The sequence below is a fragment of the Phalacrocorax aristotelis genome, chromosome 1 (assembly GCF_949628215.1).
Source record: "Phalacrocorax aristotelis chromosome 1, bGulAri2.1, whole genome shotgun sequence".
In the NCBI taxonomy this organism is placed as follows: domain Eukaryota; kingdom Metazoa; phylum Chordata; class Aves; order Suliformes; family Phalacrocoracidae; genus Phalacrocorax; species Phalacrocorax aristotelis.
The window spans coordinates 216494063-216513539 of NC_134276.1; the positions used below are offsets into that span (position 1 = coordinate 216494063).

The 19477-nt window shown below is 43.7% G+C and overlaps 1 protein-coding gene across 3 annotated transcripts in view; it reads left to right on the forward strand.

The window, feature by feature from the left end:
• The window catches only part of EXOC4 (exocyst complex component 4), a 426451-nt gene that overhangs the window by 67194 nt on the left and 339780 nt on the right, over positions 1-19477 (forward strand). The window lies entirely within an intron of this gene.

Here is a 19477-nt window from a genome sequence, read left to right on the forward strand (position 1 = left end):
TTAGTATCTGAGACTCGCGAGCAGCAGGGCTACGATCTGTCACATGTCTGCTCTGTCATTCTTGCTGTGAGGCGAACACATGCACATTAGGGGGGTTTATTTATTTATTTATTTGGGAATCGCCTTTATATATAGTACACAGATGTACACCTCACCCAGTATTTGATAGAAGAGGTCAAAGAAATGAGCCCGGCGTTATTTACAAGAGGTGGCAAGATTTATGGTGGTCATTCCACCTCTGGCCTGTTCTTGAAAAATGCTCTCTGCCTCCTACACTAACACACTTTTTTTCACTGGAGGGCACAGGTCTATTTAGCTGTTGCTCTAAAGGCTCTCTTGACTGTGCAGTGATGCACACAGTTCTTTTTTTGCTTACACAAATACAGAAAACTGCATGCATGGTGTGAATTTAGATACTTCTTGGACATGGTAAATGTAAGGTGTGGGCCTTTGATTGCATCCGCTGTCGCCTTACCCACTTATTTGTCTTTGTAGAGGAGTTAGTATTTGTATTAAAGAAAGCCCAGTCAGTTTTCTCCATGATACAAATATTCACCGTCCTTCAGTATTTTTTTTTTTTGCAAAAATATGATTGGGAATATCCAGCCAGAGGTTAGTGATGGGTTTTCTAAACAAAAGAATATCATAGAACTCTGTTTAATGGGAAGAATTAAACCTAAGGACATGAGGAACAGGCTTGGCATGGGGTGCCTCTAGCCATCTTACTGCCATCCCTGAGGTCCAGCAAAACTTCAAGAGCTTTGAGCTCTGCAAACTTGGCTCCAGGAGGACAAAGCCTTGCGCGTCAGAATCCTCCAAAAGCAGAATGACAAGGCTGGTAATTCCTCCTCATCGGTGAGTTTGTGATGGTTTCATTCCTCACGAGTGGTGAGACCGGGAGTGAGTTATATCGGCTGTTCCAAAACAACGTTGATAAAACTTCTGTACAGAAGCATGTGTAGGCGTACACATTTTGAGAGTGAATGTGCTTTCTGTGTTGGGGAGAAAATATTTGACCAAGCTTTCTATAAAATATGTGCCAAGAAAAATATAACAGTCCACTTGTAAAGGTTTTGTTGCTCCTGGCCTGACAGCACGGGTGTTGGGGGGAGTCAGAAAAGTTTCTAGAAGAGCTTTTTCAATGCATAAAAGCAGCACTTCAAGATCCATAACCTCTTGCTGGTTTAGGGTAAGACATGAGCATTGACTGACATGGAAAGGAGGCAATCTTCCATTTCTTTGTTCAAAATCTTGTATGTTTCTTGTACGTTAGTTTCACTGGACAGGGTTAAATTTTTTTTACCTTACACTGTAAGAAAACCTTTGCTCCCGAGACTGAATTATTTCTATCCTGTTTTTTCCATATAAGGATAATGTTTTGAGAGGAGATTGTACGTTTGTGGCAGGGGGAGCAGAAAACTCGGTTCTAAAAGTGTTTATTTAAATAATATACCTGCTGTTGGGGGAGGATGTGGATTTGGAGGAAGTGGGTTCGTGGTGGGGTGCATCAGGGAGACGGTGCAGTTCCTGCAGATCGTATCGAATGGCGTTTGTTCATCATGGTAGAACAATATCGCGTGACTGCCATTCACGTGGATCGTCTTTTGCACATGTACGCTGTGCACCTCTGCACGTGAAACGTTACAGCAAGGCGGTCTCTTTATAGCTCGGTACAAAAGTAATAATGTGCTCTCGTGGTGGGCTGGAAATTGTCCTTTGCGGGAAATGCAAGAGCCGTTTTCAGCAGCTTGTTTCTGTGGCTGAACGCTGCCTAATAACTGCGCCGAGCGCTGTGGTGTAGTATCAGTTAGGTGGCATAATGCTGCGCAATGTTTAGATACCAAACGTAGATATTATATATTATTGACCTTCTCTGAGAATGGAAGAATAATACTGAACTTGTCAGGAGGAAGACAGAGTGACCTTTTAGAGTTGGGTACCAGAGTGCTAGAAAACAAACAAACAAAAAATCAGTTTGTGAAAATATTAGAGCAGCCTTGTTCAGGAAAACACAGTTTGAAGTTATTTACTTGTACCAGAGCTTGCTTGGCCTGTAGTTGTATTGGAGAGATTTGAAACTGGTTTAAATTTTAACTTGGCATTTTGTGGATGGAGCTAATTTAGCTCTTCTGTGTAGGAGTGGGTGGAATATCCTTCTGAGGAGCGTAATTGCTGTAGGACCAAGTGCTCGGCGGGAGAGAACTGAGCTGTGTTACAGCGGCAGTTAGCAATGCGCTGACATGAATAGCTCCTTCTGTACAACGCAGTGAAGGAATTCAGAGTTTTTCTGGCACAGTTCAACGCATATGCTGCATCAGCCCATCCCAAATTACAAAGGCTGTGCTGTGTGAAAGGCACTGAGGTGTACACGCTCGGGGAAAAAGGCAGAAGGTTTTGGGTGCAGCGTGGTCTTTCTGTGTTATGTTACTTTTTCAGTCTAGGCCAAATCTCCTTAGCCCAGATAAAGGCTTTTTTGTCCTGTTGTCCTGGTGTCGGGGGCCTGAAGGCTTGTGGACGTGCTATAGCAGTCTGTCGTACTCGGTGTGACGGATCTTCCTTGCTGTTATCTCTTGCACAGAACTTATAACAGTTCGTTGACTTTTTAGCACTGTCTTTTGATACTGTGATGAGAGAGAGGCATCTGTCCCTGCTGAATAATGCCAGTGTCCATTCAGCTTCTTCAGAAAGGTCACCTTCCTAGTGAGAGGATTTTGTCTCAGTGCAGTACTTGGCTGCCTGAGAAAATACCAAAGACACCTCCATGAGTCCTCCGAATCCTGCTATCAGCTTAGGCTGGTGCCATTTGCCTCCAAGGAAGGGATCTTCTCTCCTTTTATAGTAGTAGTATTTGCAGTTGATGGATCTCAGCTTTTTGAGAGTGGTCTGTACCTATTTTCTTGCCTCTACAAAAGAGAGGGAAAATCACGTATATGCTCTGGGACGTATATCGTATCTTTAGCAGCACAAGTACGCAGGCTGGCTGGTGGTCTATTGACCAAGAAGGCACTGACAATTATTATTTTCCTCTTTTGGGTTCTTCTGTGGAATGCTTTCAGTTTTTTTCCAGAAATGGTGTGAATTAGCAGCCTAAACATTGTTGAAACACCATAAGGAAACCAGGACAAGAGTAACTGAAGCCTACTCTCTGCCCACACGACTGTTGTGTTGCTGCAGGGCTGGAGATATCAGAAACTCTTGATGGGGAAAGGCACTCTCTGCGTATGATGCTCCTCCGTCCAGAGGCCGTGTGACATATCCTTCCTTGTAAAGAGGAATGACACAAGAATGCGGGAGTTGAGCAGGGAGATGGAGTGGTTCTGCAGTACACAGCTAGGTCTGGCGGCCAGCAACGTGAGCGATCTCCCTGAAAAGCTGCACTTCAATTGTATTTGCTGTGCCATGCTTCTCCGGGAGTACTGCTAGAGCACTTGGAAATATATTTCACTGCTCTGCTGCTGTAAGCTGAGCCACTCTGTGATTTTGTAAGTGAATTAATGGCAAAAATTATTGGCCCTCTTAGGCACATGGGTGAGCAGGGGAGAGGCAGTGGAGTTCAGCAGCCTTAGTACTCAGTTTACCCCACAGTATCCTCATGGATAAGGTGTAGAGGGCTCAACTCCACGACAATCTATGCAGATCTAAGCCAGCTCTGCTGCGATGCCATGCCTTCCCCTTCGGCAGCCCAGGATGCTTTCCCTGCTCTGGCAGTGTTGCTCATTTTCCCAACAGTAATGTAATTTGAGGGAGTTGATTTGGCCAGGTATTTTCTGCTGGCTGCGTTTTCTGCTTGCTCAGGTCCTTGAACTGCGTCAGTGTTGGCACCGGACTGAACGAGAGGGAATGCACTGTGAAGATGGAAAATGAAGGGTTTATCCTGGCAGCTGCAGCTTTATCAGCTGCAGCGGCACCTGAAGGTACCTGCTCATGCAAAAACAAGGGGGTTTTTGCGCTGACCCTGGGTGGCTCAGCACAGGTCTGACAGTCGTGCAAAACGCTTGCGAAAATGGCTTGTTAAGAGCAGGAGCTTAAGAATGATGTCCAGTCGTGAGCTCTGAATCTCCCCACAGTCGTGATGCCTCTCTGACTCTTCAGTTGAATAAGCGTGTCCTGGAATAGGTAACCAAATCATTTTGCTCAACCTTTGCATTTAAAGGACGGACGAACTAACTATTTGTGACACAGTTAATACTTGTAAAGTAAAGTAAGATTCTTGGATGAGAGGTGTTAGTCTTAATGTGCCATAAATACTGGTTGAAATGTCAGAGCAATATATGAAATTGCTGCTGCATTTGGGAAGTTCACCAGGTAATATTTTGAACCCAAAGTAGCATTATTTTTCAGAAAGTCTCTTTACAGAAATTGAATGGCTTTGTGGTTGTCATCAAAATAATGTACCTGACAGTCTTTCTGGTTCCTTCTAAATGGACTTAAATGTGTGGAACTGATGCTCTCGGACTGCTGACTGGTTTGTCTCATTAATGCTTGTCTCTCATTTAGCCGAGAGGACGAAGGCCATGAAAGCGATTTGTCCGCAGCTTTTGAAAAACACATTTTCAATCAATCTTGGGTGCGTGAAGGAGGTAGAGAGAGAGAACTCTGCTCTCCAGGATGCTGATATTTATAAGTGGAATGTAGGTAATTAGGGTGGGTCAATTGGCACTTTTTCCCCCTCCCGTTTCTTATTTGAAGTGAGCTCAGAGAATGCGTTAAGAAATCCAGCACAGTGAGTGTTACACAAATACGTACTACTGAGAGTGTGAGAAATTCTGTGAAAGTTTATGGTCCAGGAAGAATGGCATCTTCCTGAATCTAGGAAGGGATGAGATTATTTTGCAGGAAGGTTTTGGTTTTTTTAATTTTGGTCTTGCCAGGAAGGTATGTATGTGCTGTCCTGCCTCCCCTCTCTGTTAAAATGTCGAATGGATTTGCTCCAACTTACATAATAAATCAAGTCTTCTCTTATTTTGAAACAAAGTAATTTAGTACCTTTATTAAGCTCTTAAGAGTGTGCACCTGGAATTTGGGGTGGTGGACGTCACCTTGATAAAGGTGAAAAAGCATCAGCAAGTGCGGAGAGATTTCATAGCATCGGGATGTATTATGCAGCTGGAAGGGCAAAAAACGAGGTAGCAATGGCATGCTGTCCTTTTAAATACAAAGAATACGAAGCAGAAATGCACAAAATCGATCTGTTTTCTCTTTAACTGGATGATTCTGGCTGAAGTGTGTTTAAAACTAACTGAATTGCTTTGGTAACAGGTACCTGGAAGAGGTCCAGAGCTGAGCTGGCTACGAGCATCGGATTATTGTCTTCCCCAGGAATGGTCCTTGTTAACTGAACTGTGCTATATTAGATGGTGACACAGCAGAAGTTTGTGCAAATACTACTGCGTTAACAGCTTTTGGTTTGAGAGTAATTTTTATCCTGGAGCTGTTGGTCCAATGTATTTCATAAACACTAATGTTTACTCTAAAGTTCAAAGAGATAAAGCCCTGCATAAAAATGAATTGTTTCAACAGTGTACAGTCACTTGTGCGGTTTATTGCGGAAGAGGTCACCGAGCTTACGGTTTGGGAGATTTTAGAAAAGATTAGCTCATTTGATGAAATGTTTGCAAGTATGTGAGCAAGGAAAAAAACTCATCCTCTTCTGTCCATGCTGTAGAGCATCAAGCTGCTCCGTACTTGAAGGGCTCTTCATTTCAGGTGGATTTTCCTTTTAGTAGTTGAGCATAGTTACAAAGTTCTAAAGCGTGTTTAGAGTTTATGCCTAAGGATTTAAGTAGGTAAACCCACACGAGTTAAAAGCATATACTTAGTCTTCTGAAGGACGAAGAAGGTGCACAAATTCTTGTAAAGAGTCCCAGCAGTACATAATTTAAAAAAAGCCGTTTAGTGTAGTTGTGAAAGCAGCAGTCTAGGTGTTAGGTGAGAGAAAGGCTGTGCTCAGGAGAAGGTTGGGAATGCACAACGGGGGAATGACATGTTCCCTGCTCTGATATTTGGCAGTTGGAATGAAACCTGTGCCTTTTGAATCCTGGGCCACTGTCAAATGCTTTCTAATTTATACAGTTTGGGAGCACAGAATTTTTTTGTTTTTTGCAGCTTTGGTTCCAGTGATGTCACTTGGAAGCTTTACTTCTGCGAGCTGAAAGTTGGCCGAGAAGGGCTAAGAAGGTTGTGAAGTGGCCGTCACACCTGGTGGGAAGTCTGTGTTTCAAACTGCCGCCAGGAATATGGGCATTCTAAATATAGCCTGCAAAATCTCCAGCCAGAAAATTGCTTGTTGGCCTTCGTCTTCTTGGATCTGTTAATTAATAGACTGATACAAAAGAAACGGAAGCTTGGCTGCAGATATGCGCAGTATCTTTCACTTTAACCTTTTCCCTAGATTCTTGAACAGTTTTGTTAGGTCTGATGTGCTTTGCTTTCTTTTTTGTTGGTTGTTATCAATGTCCGCTGGACTTTATTCCTGCTGTCAGCTAGAATGAGAAGAGGCTACAAGTAGTTCATCAGCATTTGTAGACATGTTTTATAGGACTATAAAACCATGTCTCTTTTGATGTGCTGAGCTTGTTCGCACTTAGTCCCTGCGCGACTGGCTTTAAAGGCAGGGAGTTGTATTCTTAGTAGCATCATAAAAATACTGTGAACGGGAAAAGGCCAAACGCTCGTTGTGTCCTCACTGCAAGACGTCTAATCTGACAGCAGCGCATGAGGGATTCATGTAGGCAAATTCCTGCTAATGTTAGAGAGTAGCTGATATCTGAGGGAGATGTTTGGAAACGGCTTTGCTTTAAAAGCCTTGCCGCTCCCGTGCTGTGTAGTGGTTGTGTTTATCGTGCGTGACATCTACAAAATGGGAAGGCAGAATCTTCCTTTTTTTTCCCTGAAGTTTACCAGCTCTTGCTGTTCCTTTCCTGATACAAAACCTCAGCTTTGTTTTGGGGGGCCTGCGTGGTTTTTTTCCAGTAATTATTTGCGATGTAGGAAATTACAGCATTGCAATAGCAAAAATCCTTTGTAAAATTTCTCTTCCCACTGTCTTATTTTCCTTGGTTTTTTGCTCAGACAGGTGTGTTGCCAGGTGAGCCCCTAGCAATGAACTCCTAGGACCGAGGCCACGTGCCTCGAGAAGCTCAGCCCTGCTCAGACAAACTGCCGAGGTCGTATCTGTCATGTTCAGAAGGGGCTGCAAGGGTATTCATTTCTCTTTTCTTTCTCATTCCTTCTGCAAGCCATGCTACTTGCCTCTTCTTGCTCTCCGTTCACACACATGCATCCTGTTACGCCTCTGCCCCCATCTTTGTTCCTTCTTTCCCTTTCTTCATCGACATCGCACCCTCAGCCTTGCTCCAGGGCCCGAGCAAGAAGAGGTGAGGCGTTTATGGACGCACGTACGCAAGGACCGAATGCTGCAGGTGGGACAACAGCAGCTCCTTATCGCTTGCGAAGGCAACTGCAAGTCTGCACATACACTTGGAAACCCTTGCTGCTGCCTCTCTGGCCACATAGGCACCACTTTGATACGTGTTGTGTATCACTAGTAGGATACATAAAACATTTTAGGAACATCTACTTCACAGTATGCTTCTCATCATCAAAGTGACTTAGTCATCTGATCTCACCGGGGTGATGCCCTTTTGTATTTCACACGTGGGGGAGCTGATGTTTGAATGAGTGAAACAAACGGAAAGGCTTGGAAATATTCCTGTGATTTCTGGAGCGCCAGCTTTGCTACTGCAGAAGGAGGGGAGTATATTGTGTGAGGTTTTTGTTGGTGTTAGTAAGAGTTTCTAGGATTTTGTTTATTTCTCTTGACGTTATGGATGCTCTGCGCCACTGAGAATCAGGACATGAATATGCAAAACACCCACCAAAAATTGGAGATGACTCTTGTGGATGATCTGCAAATTCAATATTTTGTTTGTTTTGTACATTTTTATGGTTGTGCTGACCAGCTGCCTTTTGGAGTGCTTTTATTTAGGAATTCTGCAAATAGCAATCAGTAATTTTTGAGTAATATGTCATTGGGTTTATATACACGTGTTTCAATGGATAGTGAGAACTCTGGTTATAGATAATGAAGACTTGAGCCTGAAGTGGTTGCACTGCGATGCTTGAGGGTATGTACGTGACTGGCAGAACGTGGTGAGAAAGTATTTAAGCATAGAATCAGCCTTAATACTGTTTCTGAATGACTTAGTTTGCATTTGTTCTTTGATTTAAACAATTTTGGCTGTACAAGGCTTTCACCAAGTACTCAGCTGTAGGAGACATAGACTCTGCTTCTATATATATTGTGCAAACGTGTATGTACAAACCACCAACAAGTAGCTGATGAATCACTGGTGATCTCTGGACTGAGAGAGGCTGAAGAGCTCGAAGCCTGCGCGCTTTGCGGCAAATGACAGGCTCCCAGTTGACGTTGAGAACAAACAACCCCCCTCCGCCCCCAAATCCTTCTGTTACACTTAGCGGTGTTCCGGTAATGGCATTGTAAGTCAGCATTTCTTGACATCTACACATGAATTAAAAAATAAACAAACAAACAAAAAACCAAAAACCCTGATTGACTTGTTGGAAATGAACTTGGGAGAAGCTGCTCTCTCTCTGTTCTGGTGGCTGAAATAGAAAACCTGAACTGTACTTCATACCTCTGTTCTGTCTTGCTTCTTTGTGGGAAGTGCCAATGTCGTGTGCTTCAGAAAAGCTGATATGACGTAGACTTTGAAATGGGCTGATTTTTATTTCTCTATTATAGAAGTTCTGATTTCCTTCTAAATGAACAAAACCTAATTTTGTTTCATGTAGTTAACAATCCAGTTTTATTTTTTTGATGCTTTTACATGCTTTTAGACTCTTTGGATAAGGCTTACTAATCAGTAACTGGCTTTAGCTCTCAATAGGTGAAGGTTTGAGTCTGCTGATCGGACCCTATTATCATTTACAGCACTAAAAATCAAGTTTTAGATGTGAAATATGCAGTTCTCTGCCTTATTAAGTGGGATACTGGTTTGCGTGATCATTCAGTGGGTATTTCTCTAACACACAGAATCATAGAATCATTAAGGTTGCAAAGACCTCTAAGATCGAGTCCAACCGCCAACCCAGCACCCCCAGGCCTCCTAAACCATGGCCCCAAGGGCCACATCTACATGTTGTTTGAACCCCGCCCAGGGACGGTGACTCCCCCACCTCTCTGGGCAGCCTGTGCCAGGGCCTGACCCCTCTGGCAGGGAAGACATTTTCCCTCATCTCCAACCTAAACCTCCCCTGACGCAGCTTGAGGCCGTTTCCTCTCGTCCCATCACTGGTGACTTGGGAGCAGAGACCAACCCCCCCCTCACTCCAGCCCCTCTCAGGCAGCTGCAGAGAGCGAGAAGGGCTCCCCTCAGCCCCCTCTTCTCCAGGCTAAACCCCCCCAGCTCCCTCAACCTCTCCTCATAAGACTTGCTCTCCAGACCCTAGCATGTACATCTACATGTTCTGGCTGCCCCAGAGTCAGTAGTAGGTAATGGACCTTCATGCAGGGATTTACAGAAATTCTAAATAACTGTATAGCTTGTTCCTGCAAACCCCTTTTCCGTGGCAGGCTGCGCTCTCTGGAACTCGCAACCCATATGCTTCACCAAACGCGGCCACCAAAATAGGGTTTAGAGGGATCAGGAGAAAATGAGCTTGATGGTAACAGAAGAGCCCAAATGCTGAATTGTGGGAACAGGAAAAGGGAATTGGTTTAGTCAGGACTGCTTTGTTTCAAGGTACTCCATTATTTTAATTCTCAGTATGCCCTGCACTGGCCAGTCTGGTACACAGGAGCAAATGCAGAACGGGAGAAGTGTGTGTCGTGGTTCAGCCTCAGTTGGTAACTGAACACCACGCAGCCTCTCGCTCACTCCCCCCGCCGCTGTGGGATGGGGGAGAGAATTGGAAGAGCAATAGAACTTGTGGGTTGAGATAAGCACAGTTTAATAATTACAATAAAATAATTATAATAATAATGATTAAGATAGTAATGACAATAATGATAATATAATAAAATGGAAAAGGAAAAAAAACCAGAAACACAAATGATACGACCGTGCACCACCTGCCGACTGACGCTGCCCGTCCCTGAGCTGCGCTTGCTGCCTGCCTCCCCCAGCCAGCCCCCCCAGGTAACATACTGGGCATGACACTACATGATATGGAATAGCCCTGTGGCCAGTTTGGGTCAGCTCTCTTGGCTGTGCCCCCTCCCCTCCCGGCTCCTTGTGCCCCCGGCAGAGCCTGGGGAGCTGGGAAAGCCCTTGACTCGTACAAGCACTGCCCAGCAACACCCAGAACATCGGTGTGTTATCAGCATTGTTTTCATGCTAAGTCCAAAGCACAGCACTGGGGCAGCTGCAGGGAAGAAAATTAACTCTATCCCAGCTAAAACTATGACAGCCTGATGACTTCCTGATGTCAGTGGCCCTCCAGGTTTGGCAGGCCAAGGACCCCAGTGTGTTCTCCAATTTAAAAGAGTAAAATTTCAGTATGGAAATACGCATCGTGTCTGTTTAAAGATTTTAATGTTGAAGATTTGCCTCAAAAACTGACCACTAGGAACCATAAAAAAGAAAGCTGAGAATCTTCTGTAAACACCCGTTTCCCCAGAAGTGCTAAAAATTATATCGATGGCACTTTATTTTTGTGGTCATTCCGTCTTTTGCCCGTAGTAAACACCTTGCATCTATAAGGAGGAGCAACTTGAAAACATTTTGTTTTCACTAGATCTGCATTTCTCACTTTAGTCGTTCCCTTCCCTCCCTTCTCAGTTCTCCTCTTGTCTTGATGTGCGAACTTCGGAGAGATGGTGGGTCTCACATCGGTTTCGTATACAAATTTATTCTGTTGCAGTCATCCAGCTTAAGCTTCTAGGCTTGACAAGGCTGCTCTTCAGTTCTGCGTTACAAAATGCGTTTGCCGTATTTTTGGTCAATCGGTCAGTGATCAAAGCTGGTAAGACTGGATGTTGAAGCTTCCTATTTCATGCAACAAGTACCAGCTGGTGGTAGCCTGTGATAAGGTTGCTGGTATCTGGTGGCCTGTAGACTAACTCTTCATTTTTCTCTTCCCTGTTCTTCAAATAGGCATCTTCAGCACGGCCCAATAGATAGCTTCAAATGTCGCAGTGTTGAAGACCCACCCGAAGAACAGGAAAGGCCCATATCTGTCGAAATAGAGAACATGTGTGCAAAAATGACAGCAATATTTATTCTAGAATCCACATGTAATTGTTGCATGTAAGCAAACAACTGGAAAAGACAGGAACTGTGTCCATGCTAGGAACCATGGAAACCCATTTTCACCTGAGAAGAGGGGGAGATGAGGGAATTAATTAATTAAATGTGGCCTGTATACAGTCGTTCTACTCCTAGTATGTAATTAAATGCCCTGTAAAGCTCTTTGGGGTCCTCGTTTACTGGAAAAGGCCTAAGAAATGTGTGATTGTTGGTGTACTCTCAGTGAAGGTGTGAGCTGGAAACTGATTAAAATAATAATAAAATGTGTTGCATTGTTAATTCATTCTTTCCAATAATGAAAGCTGGACTCCCTCTGCTTTGCATTTATAGCAGAGGCTTGAAAAAGCATCAAAGAGCAGCACTAGGAGAAGAGAATGAAAAATACATGTGTGCTTAGCTTAGATGCTGTGGGTTTGAGTGATGTGGTTCTGGTGCTTGTTTACTGGAGCGTTGCATTTTATTTTCAGTATTAACAGCGCGACGTAATGTCACTGATCAATTTTTACCATGGTTTCTGTGGGTGAAATGTTGTATCCCAAAGCTTTTTTGGTGGAAAACTTGGTGGTGGTGCCTACTATTCCCAGGGTAGTAGTGGCTGAGGGACCCTGTAAAGTGCTATAAAAATAAGTCTGAATCTGTGCTCAACTCAGTACTTGTTTTTCTGTAGTTTTTATTGAGCCATCATATGAATTTCTGGGATGGATGGGGTTTCCAAAAGAGCCAAAAGCATTTAGGATCTAACTCCCTTGGCAATCCAGTGGGACTTGGGCAACTAATTACTTTAGATTCTTTTGAAAATCCCAGATCTAATTTTGTGTTATAATAACATGATTTTGGAGGGGGGTAAACCTCCAAGAAAAATAACACTTTGTGTAATTTTTTTAGTAGACAGGGATCTGTTTGCCTGGCCTTGCTGATGGCCGGCTCTCTTGTGTTGGACCTCCTTTGGAAAAGGCTCGGAGCGGAAGGTCAGATGGAAGGGTGGAGGACGAAGGGCTCGTTGCTGTCTTTTCTGAGGGCTGACCTGTGGCCTTGTGCAATGCCCGAGCTGAAAGCACGGACACGACTCTTGTCTGCCACTTCTTAGATTCATTCCAGTTGCAGAAAGGTTAATCGTATCATTAATTTTCTCTCTTAGGCTTAAGTGGTTGGAAGTTGCTGCGTATGGCAGGGAGAATCATCCAAATCAGTTACACCTCCCAGCGGGTCGGTAAATAGATAAATCAGAGTGGTCCCTTAAGCATAATATCAAAAATCTTTCCCTTTTTACTCACAAAGGACAATGAAATAGACCTGCAGATTTACACGTGATTAGCTAGGACACAATAAAAAGATGATCTCACTTCATTACAATGATTTGGTGCTGTATTCCCTTGCTGTTCAACCGGTGTGTCACATGCCTGGTGCCCTGTTAGAAAAATGGCATTTCCCAGCCACGTTACCTACCCGAGTGACAAACGACGGTGCCTTTGAACTGTTCTCTCATGCTAACCTTTCTTCATAATTTGCCTTAATTCACGACGGGGTCTTTCCTTTAGAGCCCGGCTTGGTCCTCATGTGGAAAAATTAAGATGTTACCAAAGATCCTGTGGACGTGACGGCTGCGGTGGAGAGTGCAAACTTTTGTAGTCTCTTCATAATGGTGCTGCTCATGCCTCCCTGTTAGTACATACAGATCCTTGCATTTGACTCGAGATTAAGCTAGCGATGTGCTTCAGTTTGTCCGCAGCGTGGTGTAAGGCTCGCAGCTCAACTCTTGCGATTCCATCCGCGAAAACAGCCGCGTGTGTGTCTATCGGTAAGTTCTTAAAACTGCATTGCTTGTCGCTCTTTAGTATTGTCTAAGAAAAGCAATTGTAGATTTTTTTCCTATTCAAGTTAGCCATATTTTCACTCTAGAAGCTTCAGCTTCCTTCGGCATTGTGAGGTGAGCGCAGTTGGATAACCTTTTGTAGAGGGCACGTTTGTTTCCAGTGGGATGGGTGGGATCTTGAGGTGCCATGGTTTTGAGGCATTCATCTCAACAACACGTTGTTTTTTCAGTGTCCTGCATGTCGTGCCGTTCGTCAGCAATTGACAGCCACTGCTTGAGCAGTTAGGAAATAGGGTCGTAAACATGTTTCAGATAATCTGTGCTCTTGTCTTCATGCTCAGAGGAATCCCGAACAAAATAAGGATTCCAGGGGATGGGACACTTGTATCAGCAACTGTGAAAATAATTTTCAGTGCATGGTTAGGCTTTGGTTCTGCCGTTGGTAAGGGGATAGGCCAGGGCCCTAGAAAGCATCACGTTGCAGTCTGAATTGGAACATCTTTCTGATTCAGCTTCGTAGTGGGAAGTAGTGCTGAAGGAGAGAGAGCTCCGTCGCTGACTTCGCGCACGGTGTGGTTCAAGACAGGACTGTCGTACCAGCAACTAGTCAGCGCTTTGCTTAAAGTAGAGCTGAGAGTCTCTTTATGCTTATACAAATTACTAATTTTGAGTTGTTGCAAACCCTTGTATCTCAGAGTTATTTGGAAGGATGAATAAAGCCTCTGCATCTCTGGGCCACGCGTACTTTAATGCATCTGAGTATATGTAGATCAGAAGATGAGATTTGTAGAAATCTGTACGGCAGCTTAGAAGTCAGTCTTCCCTTAATGGCAACCTGCGTGAGTGCTTTAAATTCTCTGAGGTTACAGGATGTATAAAGATGGTTAGAATTTGGTCCTTGTATTCCCAAATCCCACTTTCCTTTTTTAGCAAAGATTCTTTCAGCATAATGTTCTTTGGTTTAATATTCTTCAGAGACTGAGTTTGAGAAATGTTCTTTGTTACTTATGCTTCATATCTGCTCTTACACTTTTATTTTATATACACTGCGTTTTCGGAAAACTAACACGATGCTAATCTGAATTTTTGCACTGACAGGCTGAAACGTATCCTGTAGTCAAACACCGGCAGAAGCAAAATGACTTCCTAGTTCTTACAGTCCACCTAAACATGTATTGACATTCTCCGCAAAGTCATTTGAATGAAAATCCAGACATCAAATAGCCGAGTGAAGGGATTCTGCAGGTGCAGATGAGAATGAGATTATGAGACTTATCTCCAAGGTCACAAAAATGTGTTCTGCCTTTTGAGGAGTCTTTATTGTAACGTTGAGTGGATGGTTCATTGTGTACTGTAGCTGGTGCTGCTCGTTCCCAGCAGTTCAGCCTCCTGTGATTAGTGAGAAGTGCTAGCCTTGTATTTTCTGTTAGTGCTTGTTTAAGGCCAAGGGTTCAGGTTGAAGGTTTTGTTGAACATCCTTCTCTTTCGCATTTAGTTTTGCTGCGAGCTATAAAATTAACAATTTCCTTAAAGATCGAATTAAGGGTTCACATATTAATTGATGGTATAGAAACAGTCTCCCGCGCAAGTTGTAGTAGTTCTTCACGGTCTGTGTGAGATTATTGCGTGATCTATTAGGGACATGTTCTTTTGGATGCATAATGTTGTGCTGTATTAATGATGCTGAGAGTCTTTGGCTTCATTCTGAAAGGTTCTGTAGAAGGAATGTGAGTCCCTTTAACATCTCTGTGGCAGCCCCCTCTGAATTGTAACTCGGTGTCTGATAAAGGGGTAAGTTCTGGAAAACGAGAGTAGTGCAGGCAGCAAATATGATCAGAGCAATGCAGTTAACTTTAGGGGAAATTTATTAATTGAAATTTCTTTTTTTTGCTGGCTGGAGAACAGACATTAGAATGTGATTTTCTTTGTAGAGTAAACTAAAGACAAAACATACCTTTAATGAGAAAAAGCAGATGAGCTCAGTTTTAAGAGCCTAGAAGTAAAGATCAAATGGCCCCTATGCCACCTGCTTTGCAGGACAGATGTTCCAGAGCCAGCTTGAAATGGGCAGTTTTGGGTATTGGTCAGTCTATTTGCTCAATGTAGTCTTGATTTACCAGTACCCAAATACCTCCTGTATCCGCGCACCAGCCTGCTCCACAGACGTAATGCAGAGCTCGGGGTAGGCTGCTAACATTATGTGCAACTGTGTGCGTGTGGTGAGGGAAGAACAAGGGAGTGGGTGGTATGTAAGTGGGTTTTTTGTGCTTTTACTCCTAGAATAGCCTCTCTAGTGCTGAATGGTTTAATCAGATGTATATGGTACTGTTGGCAGCTCTTCCAGCTCAATGCAGAGGTAATTTAATAGTAGTACGATTATAATCCCAATTCTGTGAAACCCTCCCTAGTGGAATGGGAGTGGGGAAGCAAACTTTTTCAAAAAATGATGTAAAATTTTTTGCTGTCTTGTGGACAAAAGATCCTTTGAAGAGCTCTTCTACTTCTGCGCTTTCCAATTCCTTTCTGTGTTGAACAGGGCTTTTTCACACCCCCAGCTTTCCTGTCATCATGTGTCCGTGCATTCCACCTGCTGAAAATGTCTTTATCTTTTCACTGTAGTCCCAGCCAAGATATTGGAAAGGTAAAACTTCTTGAAGGTGTGTATTTAAAATACCTTTGTGAGCACAGAATAGAAACTTTTGGAGCTTAGCTTATTATATGTCATTATCTGCCTGAAAAGGCTCTACGTGGTATTGAAGGAGCTGCAGTAGCCCAGTGAAAATGCTTATGTTGCACTGACAATGGTTTGAGGGATTGTTGCTCCTTTGGAGCTTCAAAGTGCCAAATTTGGGTTTTTTTTTGGGGGTGTTGTGTCTGTGTGGCTCTAGGGAGGGGGAAGAATAGAGCAATGGCTCATCCATTCAAGGAGAAAGACTGATCATTTTGGGGTGCCCGTGAACTTCTTGGATGCATTGGGCTGTAACTGAGTTCATAGCTGTCCTTTTCTGCCTTACTAAAGAGCCTGATGGTTGTGTTAAAATAGTATCAGTCCCAGCACCTCGCTAAGATCCTGATGAGGCTGGCATGAATGCACCTGCTTAATTTGGTTTTGCAAGTAAGGCCAGCAAGACTGCCTGTGAGACTTTACTTAAATTATGTGCTGGCTTAGCAGAATAAAGCTGACGTGGTGTACTTAATGAATCTGAAATGATTTCCATGAAGTATTTGCTGAACTTCAGCTTATTTTTGCAATCTTGAAAATGGCTCATTAATTGATGGGAGACTGACTATCCCTTTGGACAAAAGAAGTGGGGTCCAAATTACAGTTTCTCCTAAACAGAGCTGACTTTCTCATTTTGATCATCAGTAGAGTGGCCCCAGGGAGTTGCATTGCTTTTAAAGAAGTCTTTGGGTTTAAGACATGCTCTTTTCTTATCTGCCATATTTTGTCTCAGTTTTTCACCGTATCACACAGCATGATTGAGGTTGGCAGCAAACTCTGGAGGTCATCTGGTCCAACCGCCCGGCTCAAGCCGGGCCACCCAGAGCCAGCGGCCCAGGACCACATCCAGACGGCTTCTGAATATCTCCAAGGAGGGAGACTCCACAACCCCCCTGGGCAATCTGTGCCCGTGCTCCGTCACCCTCACAGTAAAATGCATCTCCTGATGGTCAGAGGGAACCTCCTGTGGGTCAGTTTGTGCCCACTGCCTCTGGTCCTGGCCCTGGGCACCGCTGAACAGGGCCTGGCTCTGTCTCTTTGCCCCCTCCCTTCAGGTATTTCTACACATTGGTAAGGTCCCCCTTGAGCCCCCTCTTCTCCAGGCTGAGCAGTCCCAGCTTCCTCAGCCTTCCCCCACAGGACAGATGCTCCAGTCCCCTCAACATCTTCATGTCCCTTTGCTGGACTCTCTCCAGTATGTCCATGTCTGCCTCGTACTGAGGAGCCCAGGACTGGACACATCACTCCAGGTGTGGCCTCCCTACCCACCCGCAGTTTCTCCTCTACACCCAAACTTCTGGTTGCTTCTCACTCAGCTTCTGAACCTGCCCATCCTTGGATTATGATCACCTTTGTTAGTGTAATCTGTTCATGCCTTTTGTGATTTTACTATCTGTTATATGCTGAGGGGAGCCCTTCTCGCTCTCTGCAGCTGCCTGAGAGGGGCTGGAGTGAGGGGGGGGTCGGTCTCTGCTCCCAAGTCACCAGTGACGGGACGAGAGGAAACGGCCTCAAGCTGCATCAGGGGAGGTTTAGGTTGGAGATTAGGGAAAATGTCTTCCCTGCCAGAGCGGTCAGGGATTGGCACAGGCTGCCCAGAGAGGGGGGGAGTCACTGCCCCTGGGGGGGGTTCAAAAAAACGCGTAGACGTGGCACTTGGGGCCATGGTTTAGGAGGCCTGGGGGTGTTGGGTTGGCAGTTAGACTTGATCATCCTAGTGACCTGCTCCAACCTCAGTGATTCTATGCTTTATATTGTATATGACTGTAGGGTAAGGTCATGCTTTAACTATAATTGCTCATGCAAGTTGTATATACAACTGTACAGTGACAAGCAACTTGCTGTGGTTGCTTCCTTACGTGGAATGAGAAAATCTTGTATTTATATCTTAAGGGCAAAGCCTGTAAATTACTCGTTTTTCCAAGGCATTATTCAGTGTTTTTAGACTCATCTTGAACGAAGAGGGACTTGCTGTAGCAGGTGGAGTATCAGGCTGAATAACAGCGTGAGTCAGTCCTGATTCCACATTTGGTTTTCTGTACAGCCTTGGACAAGATGCTCGGTTGAAATAAGGTAGATAGTTTGTCTTATGATAATGTGTGCTCAACCGGCGGCTGTGAAAGGCAATGTAAAGGCTATAGTGCCTTAATGTTTAAATTCTCCGGTACATTATTTATGTAGACCCTTTGTTTTCTTTGACGGATTTGTTCCTGCAATATCCTTTCAGATCTTTGTTCTCATATGGTCTGGTTGATGAAACAAATGGCCATGTTATTTTTGAGTGTCTGATGGATGCCAAGGCTGTTCAGTAGCTATTTTGTTGTTTATCTCACTTTTCTTCATTCCCCAAACTTCTATCTTCCCTGAATTTACTGTTCTCGTCCGTTCTTACTGCTGCATTATTGTCTGGAACACTTGCTATTGATTTTCTGTGTTGGTGATGATTTCCTCTTCTGCACACAGTTGTGAAGAATTGAAAGTAATTTGGTCAGAGGAGGTTTTGTGCCTCTGAGATCTAGAGGCCCCATTTAAAATCTTCTCTGTAACCTGATTTGAAGAAGTTTGATATTCTTGTTTCTTGAGTTGTCCTTTTATTAAGGTCACTTTGTGCATTCCCGTCTCTTTGGACAAATTTATTTTTTGTAGATATATGTGTATGTAATAAATAGATGTTTTTTATATTTATATTTTTAGACAAAATTCTTAAAATGTATATTATGAATTGAATTTAATATTCCATTTTGAGGTTCCTCCACAAACCATTTACTGAAAGCAGAACAGCAAAAGATTCCATTTAGTCATTGTCTGATCGGTAAAAACCTTCTTGTGCCGACTTTAAGGAACAAGGAGCGTTTTGAGGTGGAGAGAGATTCATTTGCGAATATTGACCTGCAGGTTTTGAGTTGCAGGGGTAAGTGATTAATCCATGTGCCATAATCTATCAGAATTTGAATGGGTTCTTGTTAAACGTTTCATACCTAGGATAGAATCTAATAGTTTAGAAATTATCTGTTATTAGCTGGTGTTTAAGCTGATAGAGCAGCAGCAGCTTCGAGGATGCTGCTGGAGTTTTTGTGTCAGAGATTTGCATGTATGGGGATATCAGCGTTGTCAGTGAGGTCTTGATCTGCAGCGTGTTGAGTACTTTGGCCCTAATCCAGAAAAGCAATTAGATGTATGGCGTGATTGGGACCGTTCACGTGTTTTAAGTTGTGTGTGTGCTTAAGTGCTTTGCTGGCTTATGGCCAGGCTGCCCAGCACCTTGCAGGGTGAAGACAATATTTTTGCAATAAGCTAAGGTGGAACCTTTTTCAGAAGGTGATTAAAGCTCATTTCCTTATCTTTACTGGGGAAGAGCCCAGCCTGAAACTCCAAGGTTCAGAGTAGCTCCAGGGAGTTTTATGTGTTTACGGAATATCTCCGTCACTTACGGACTACAAGGATAACGAATAAAGTTGTCATTTATATTCTGCTATTTGTCAACTTGCAAATGGGGTGATCTGTGGATAGCAGTTCATTATCTGTTTAACAAAATCTGTCATGTTGGGGATTAAAAATGTCATTCCTCAAAAAGTGAAGGGGTTGGGTGTATTAATGGAGCCAGGCACCTGTGTCAGTGCTATATTGTTTCCATATGTGAATGGATAACACCATTTTCTCCTGTGCTTTGAG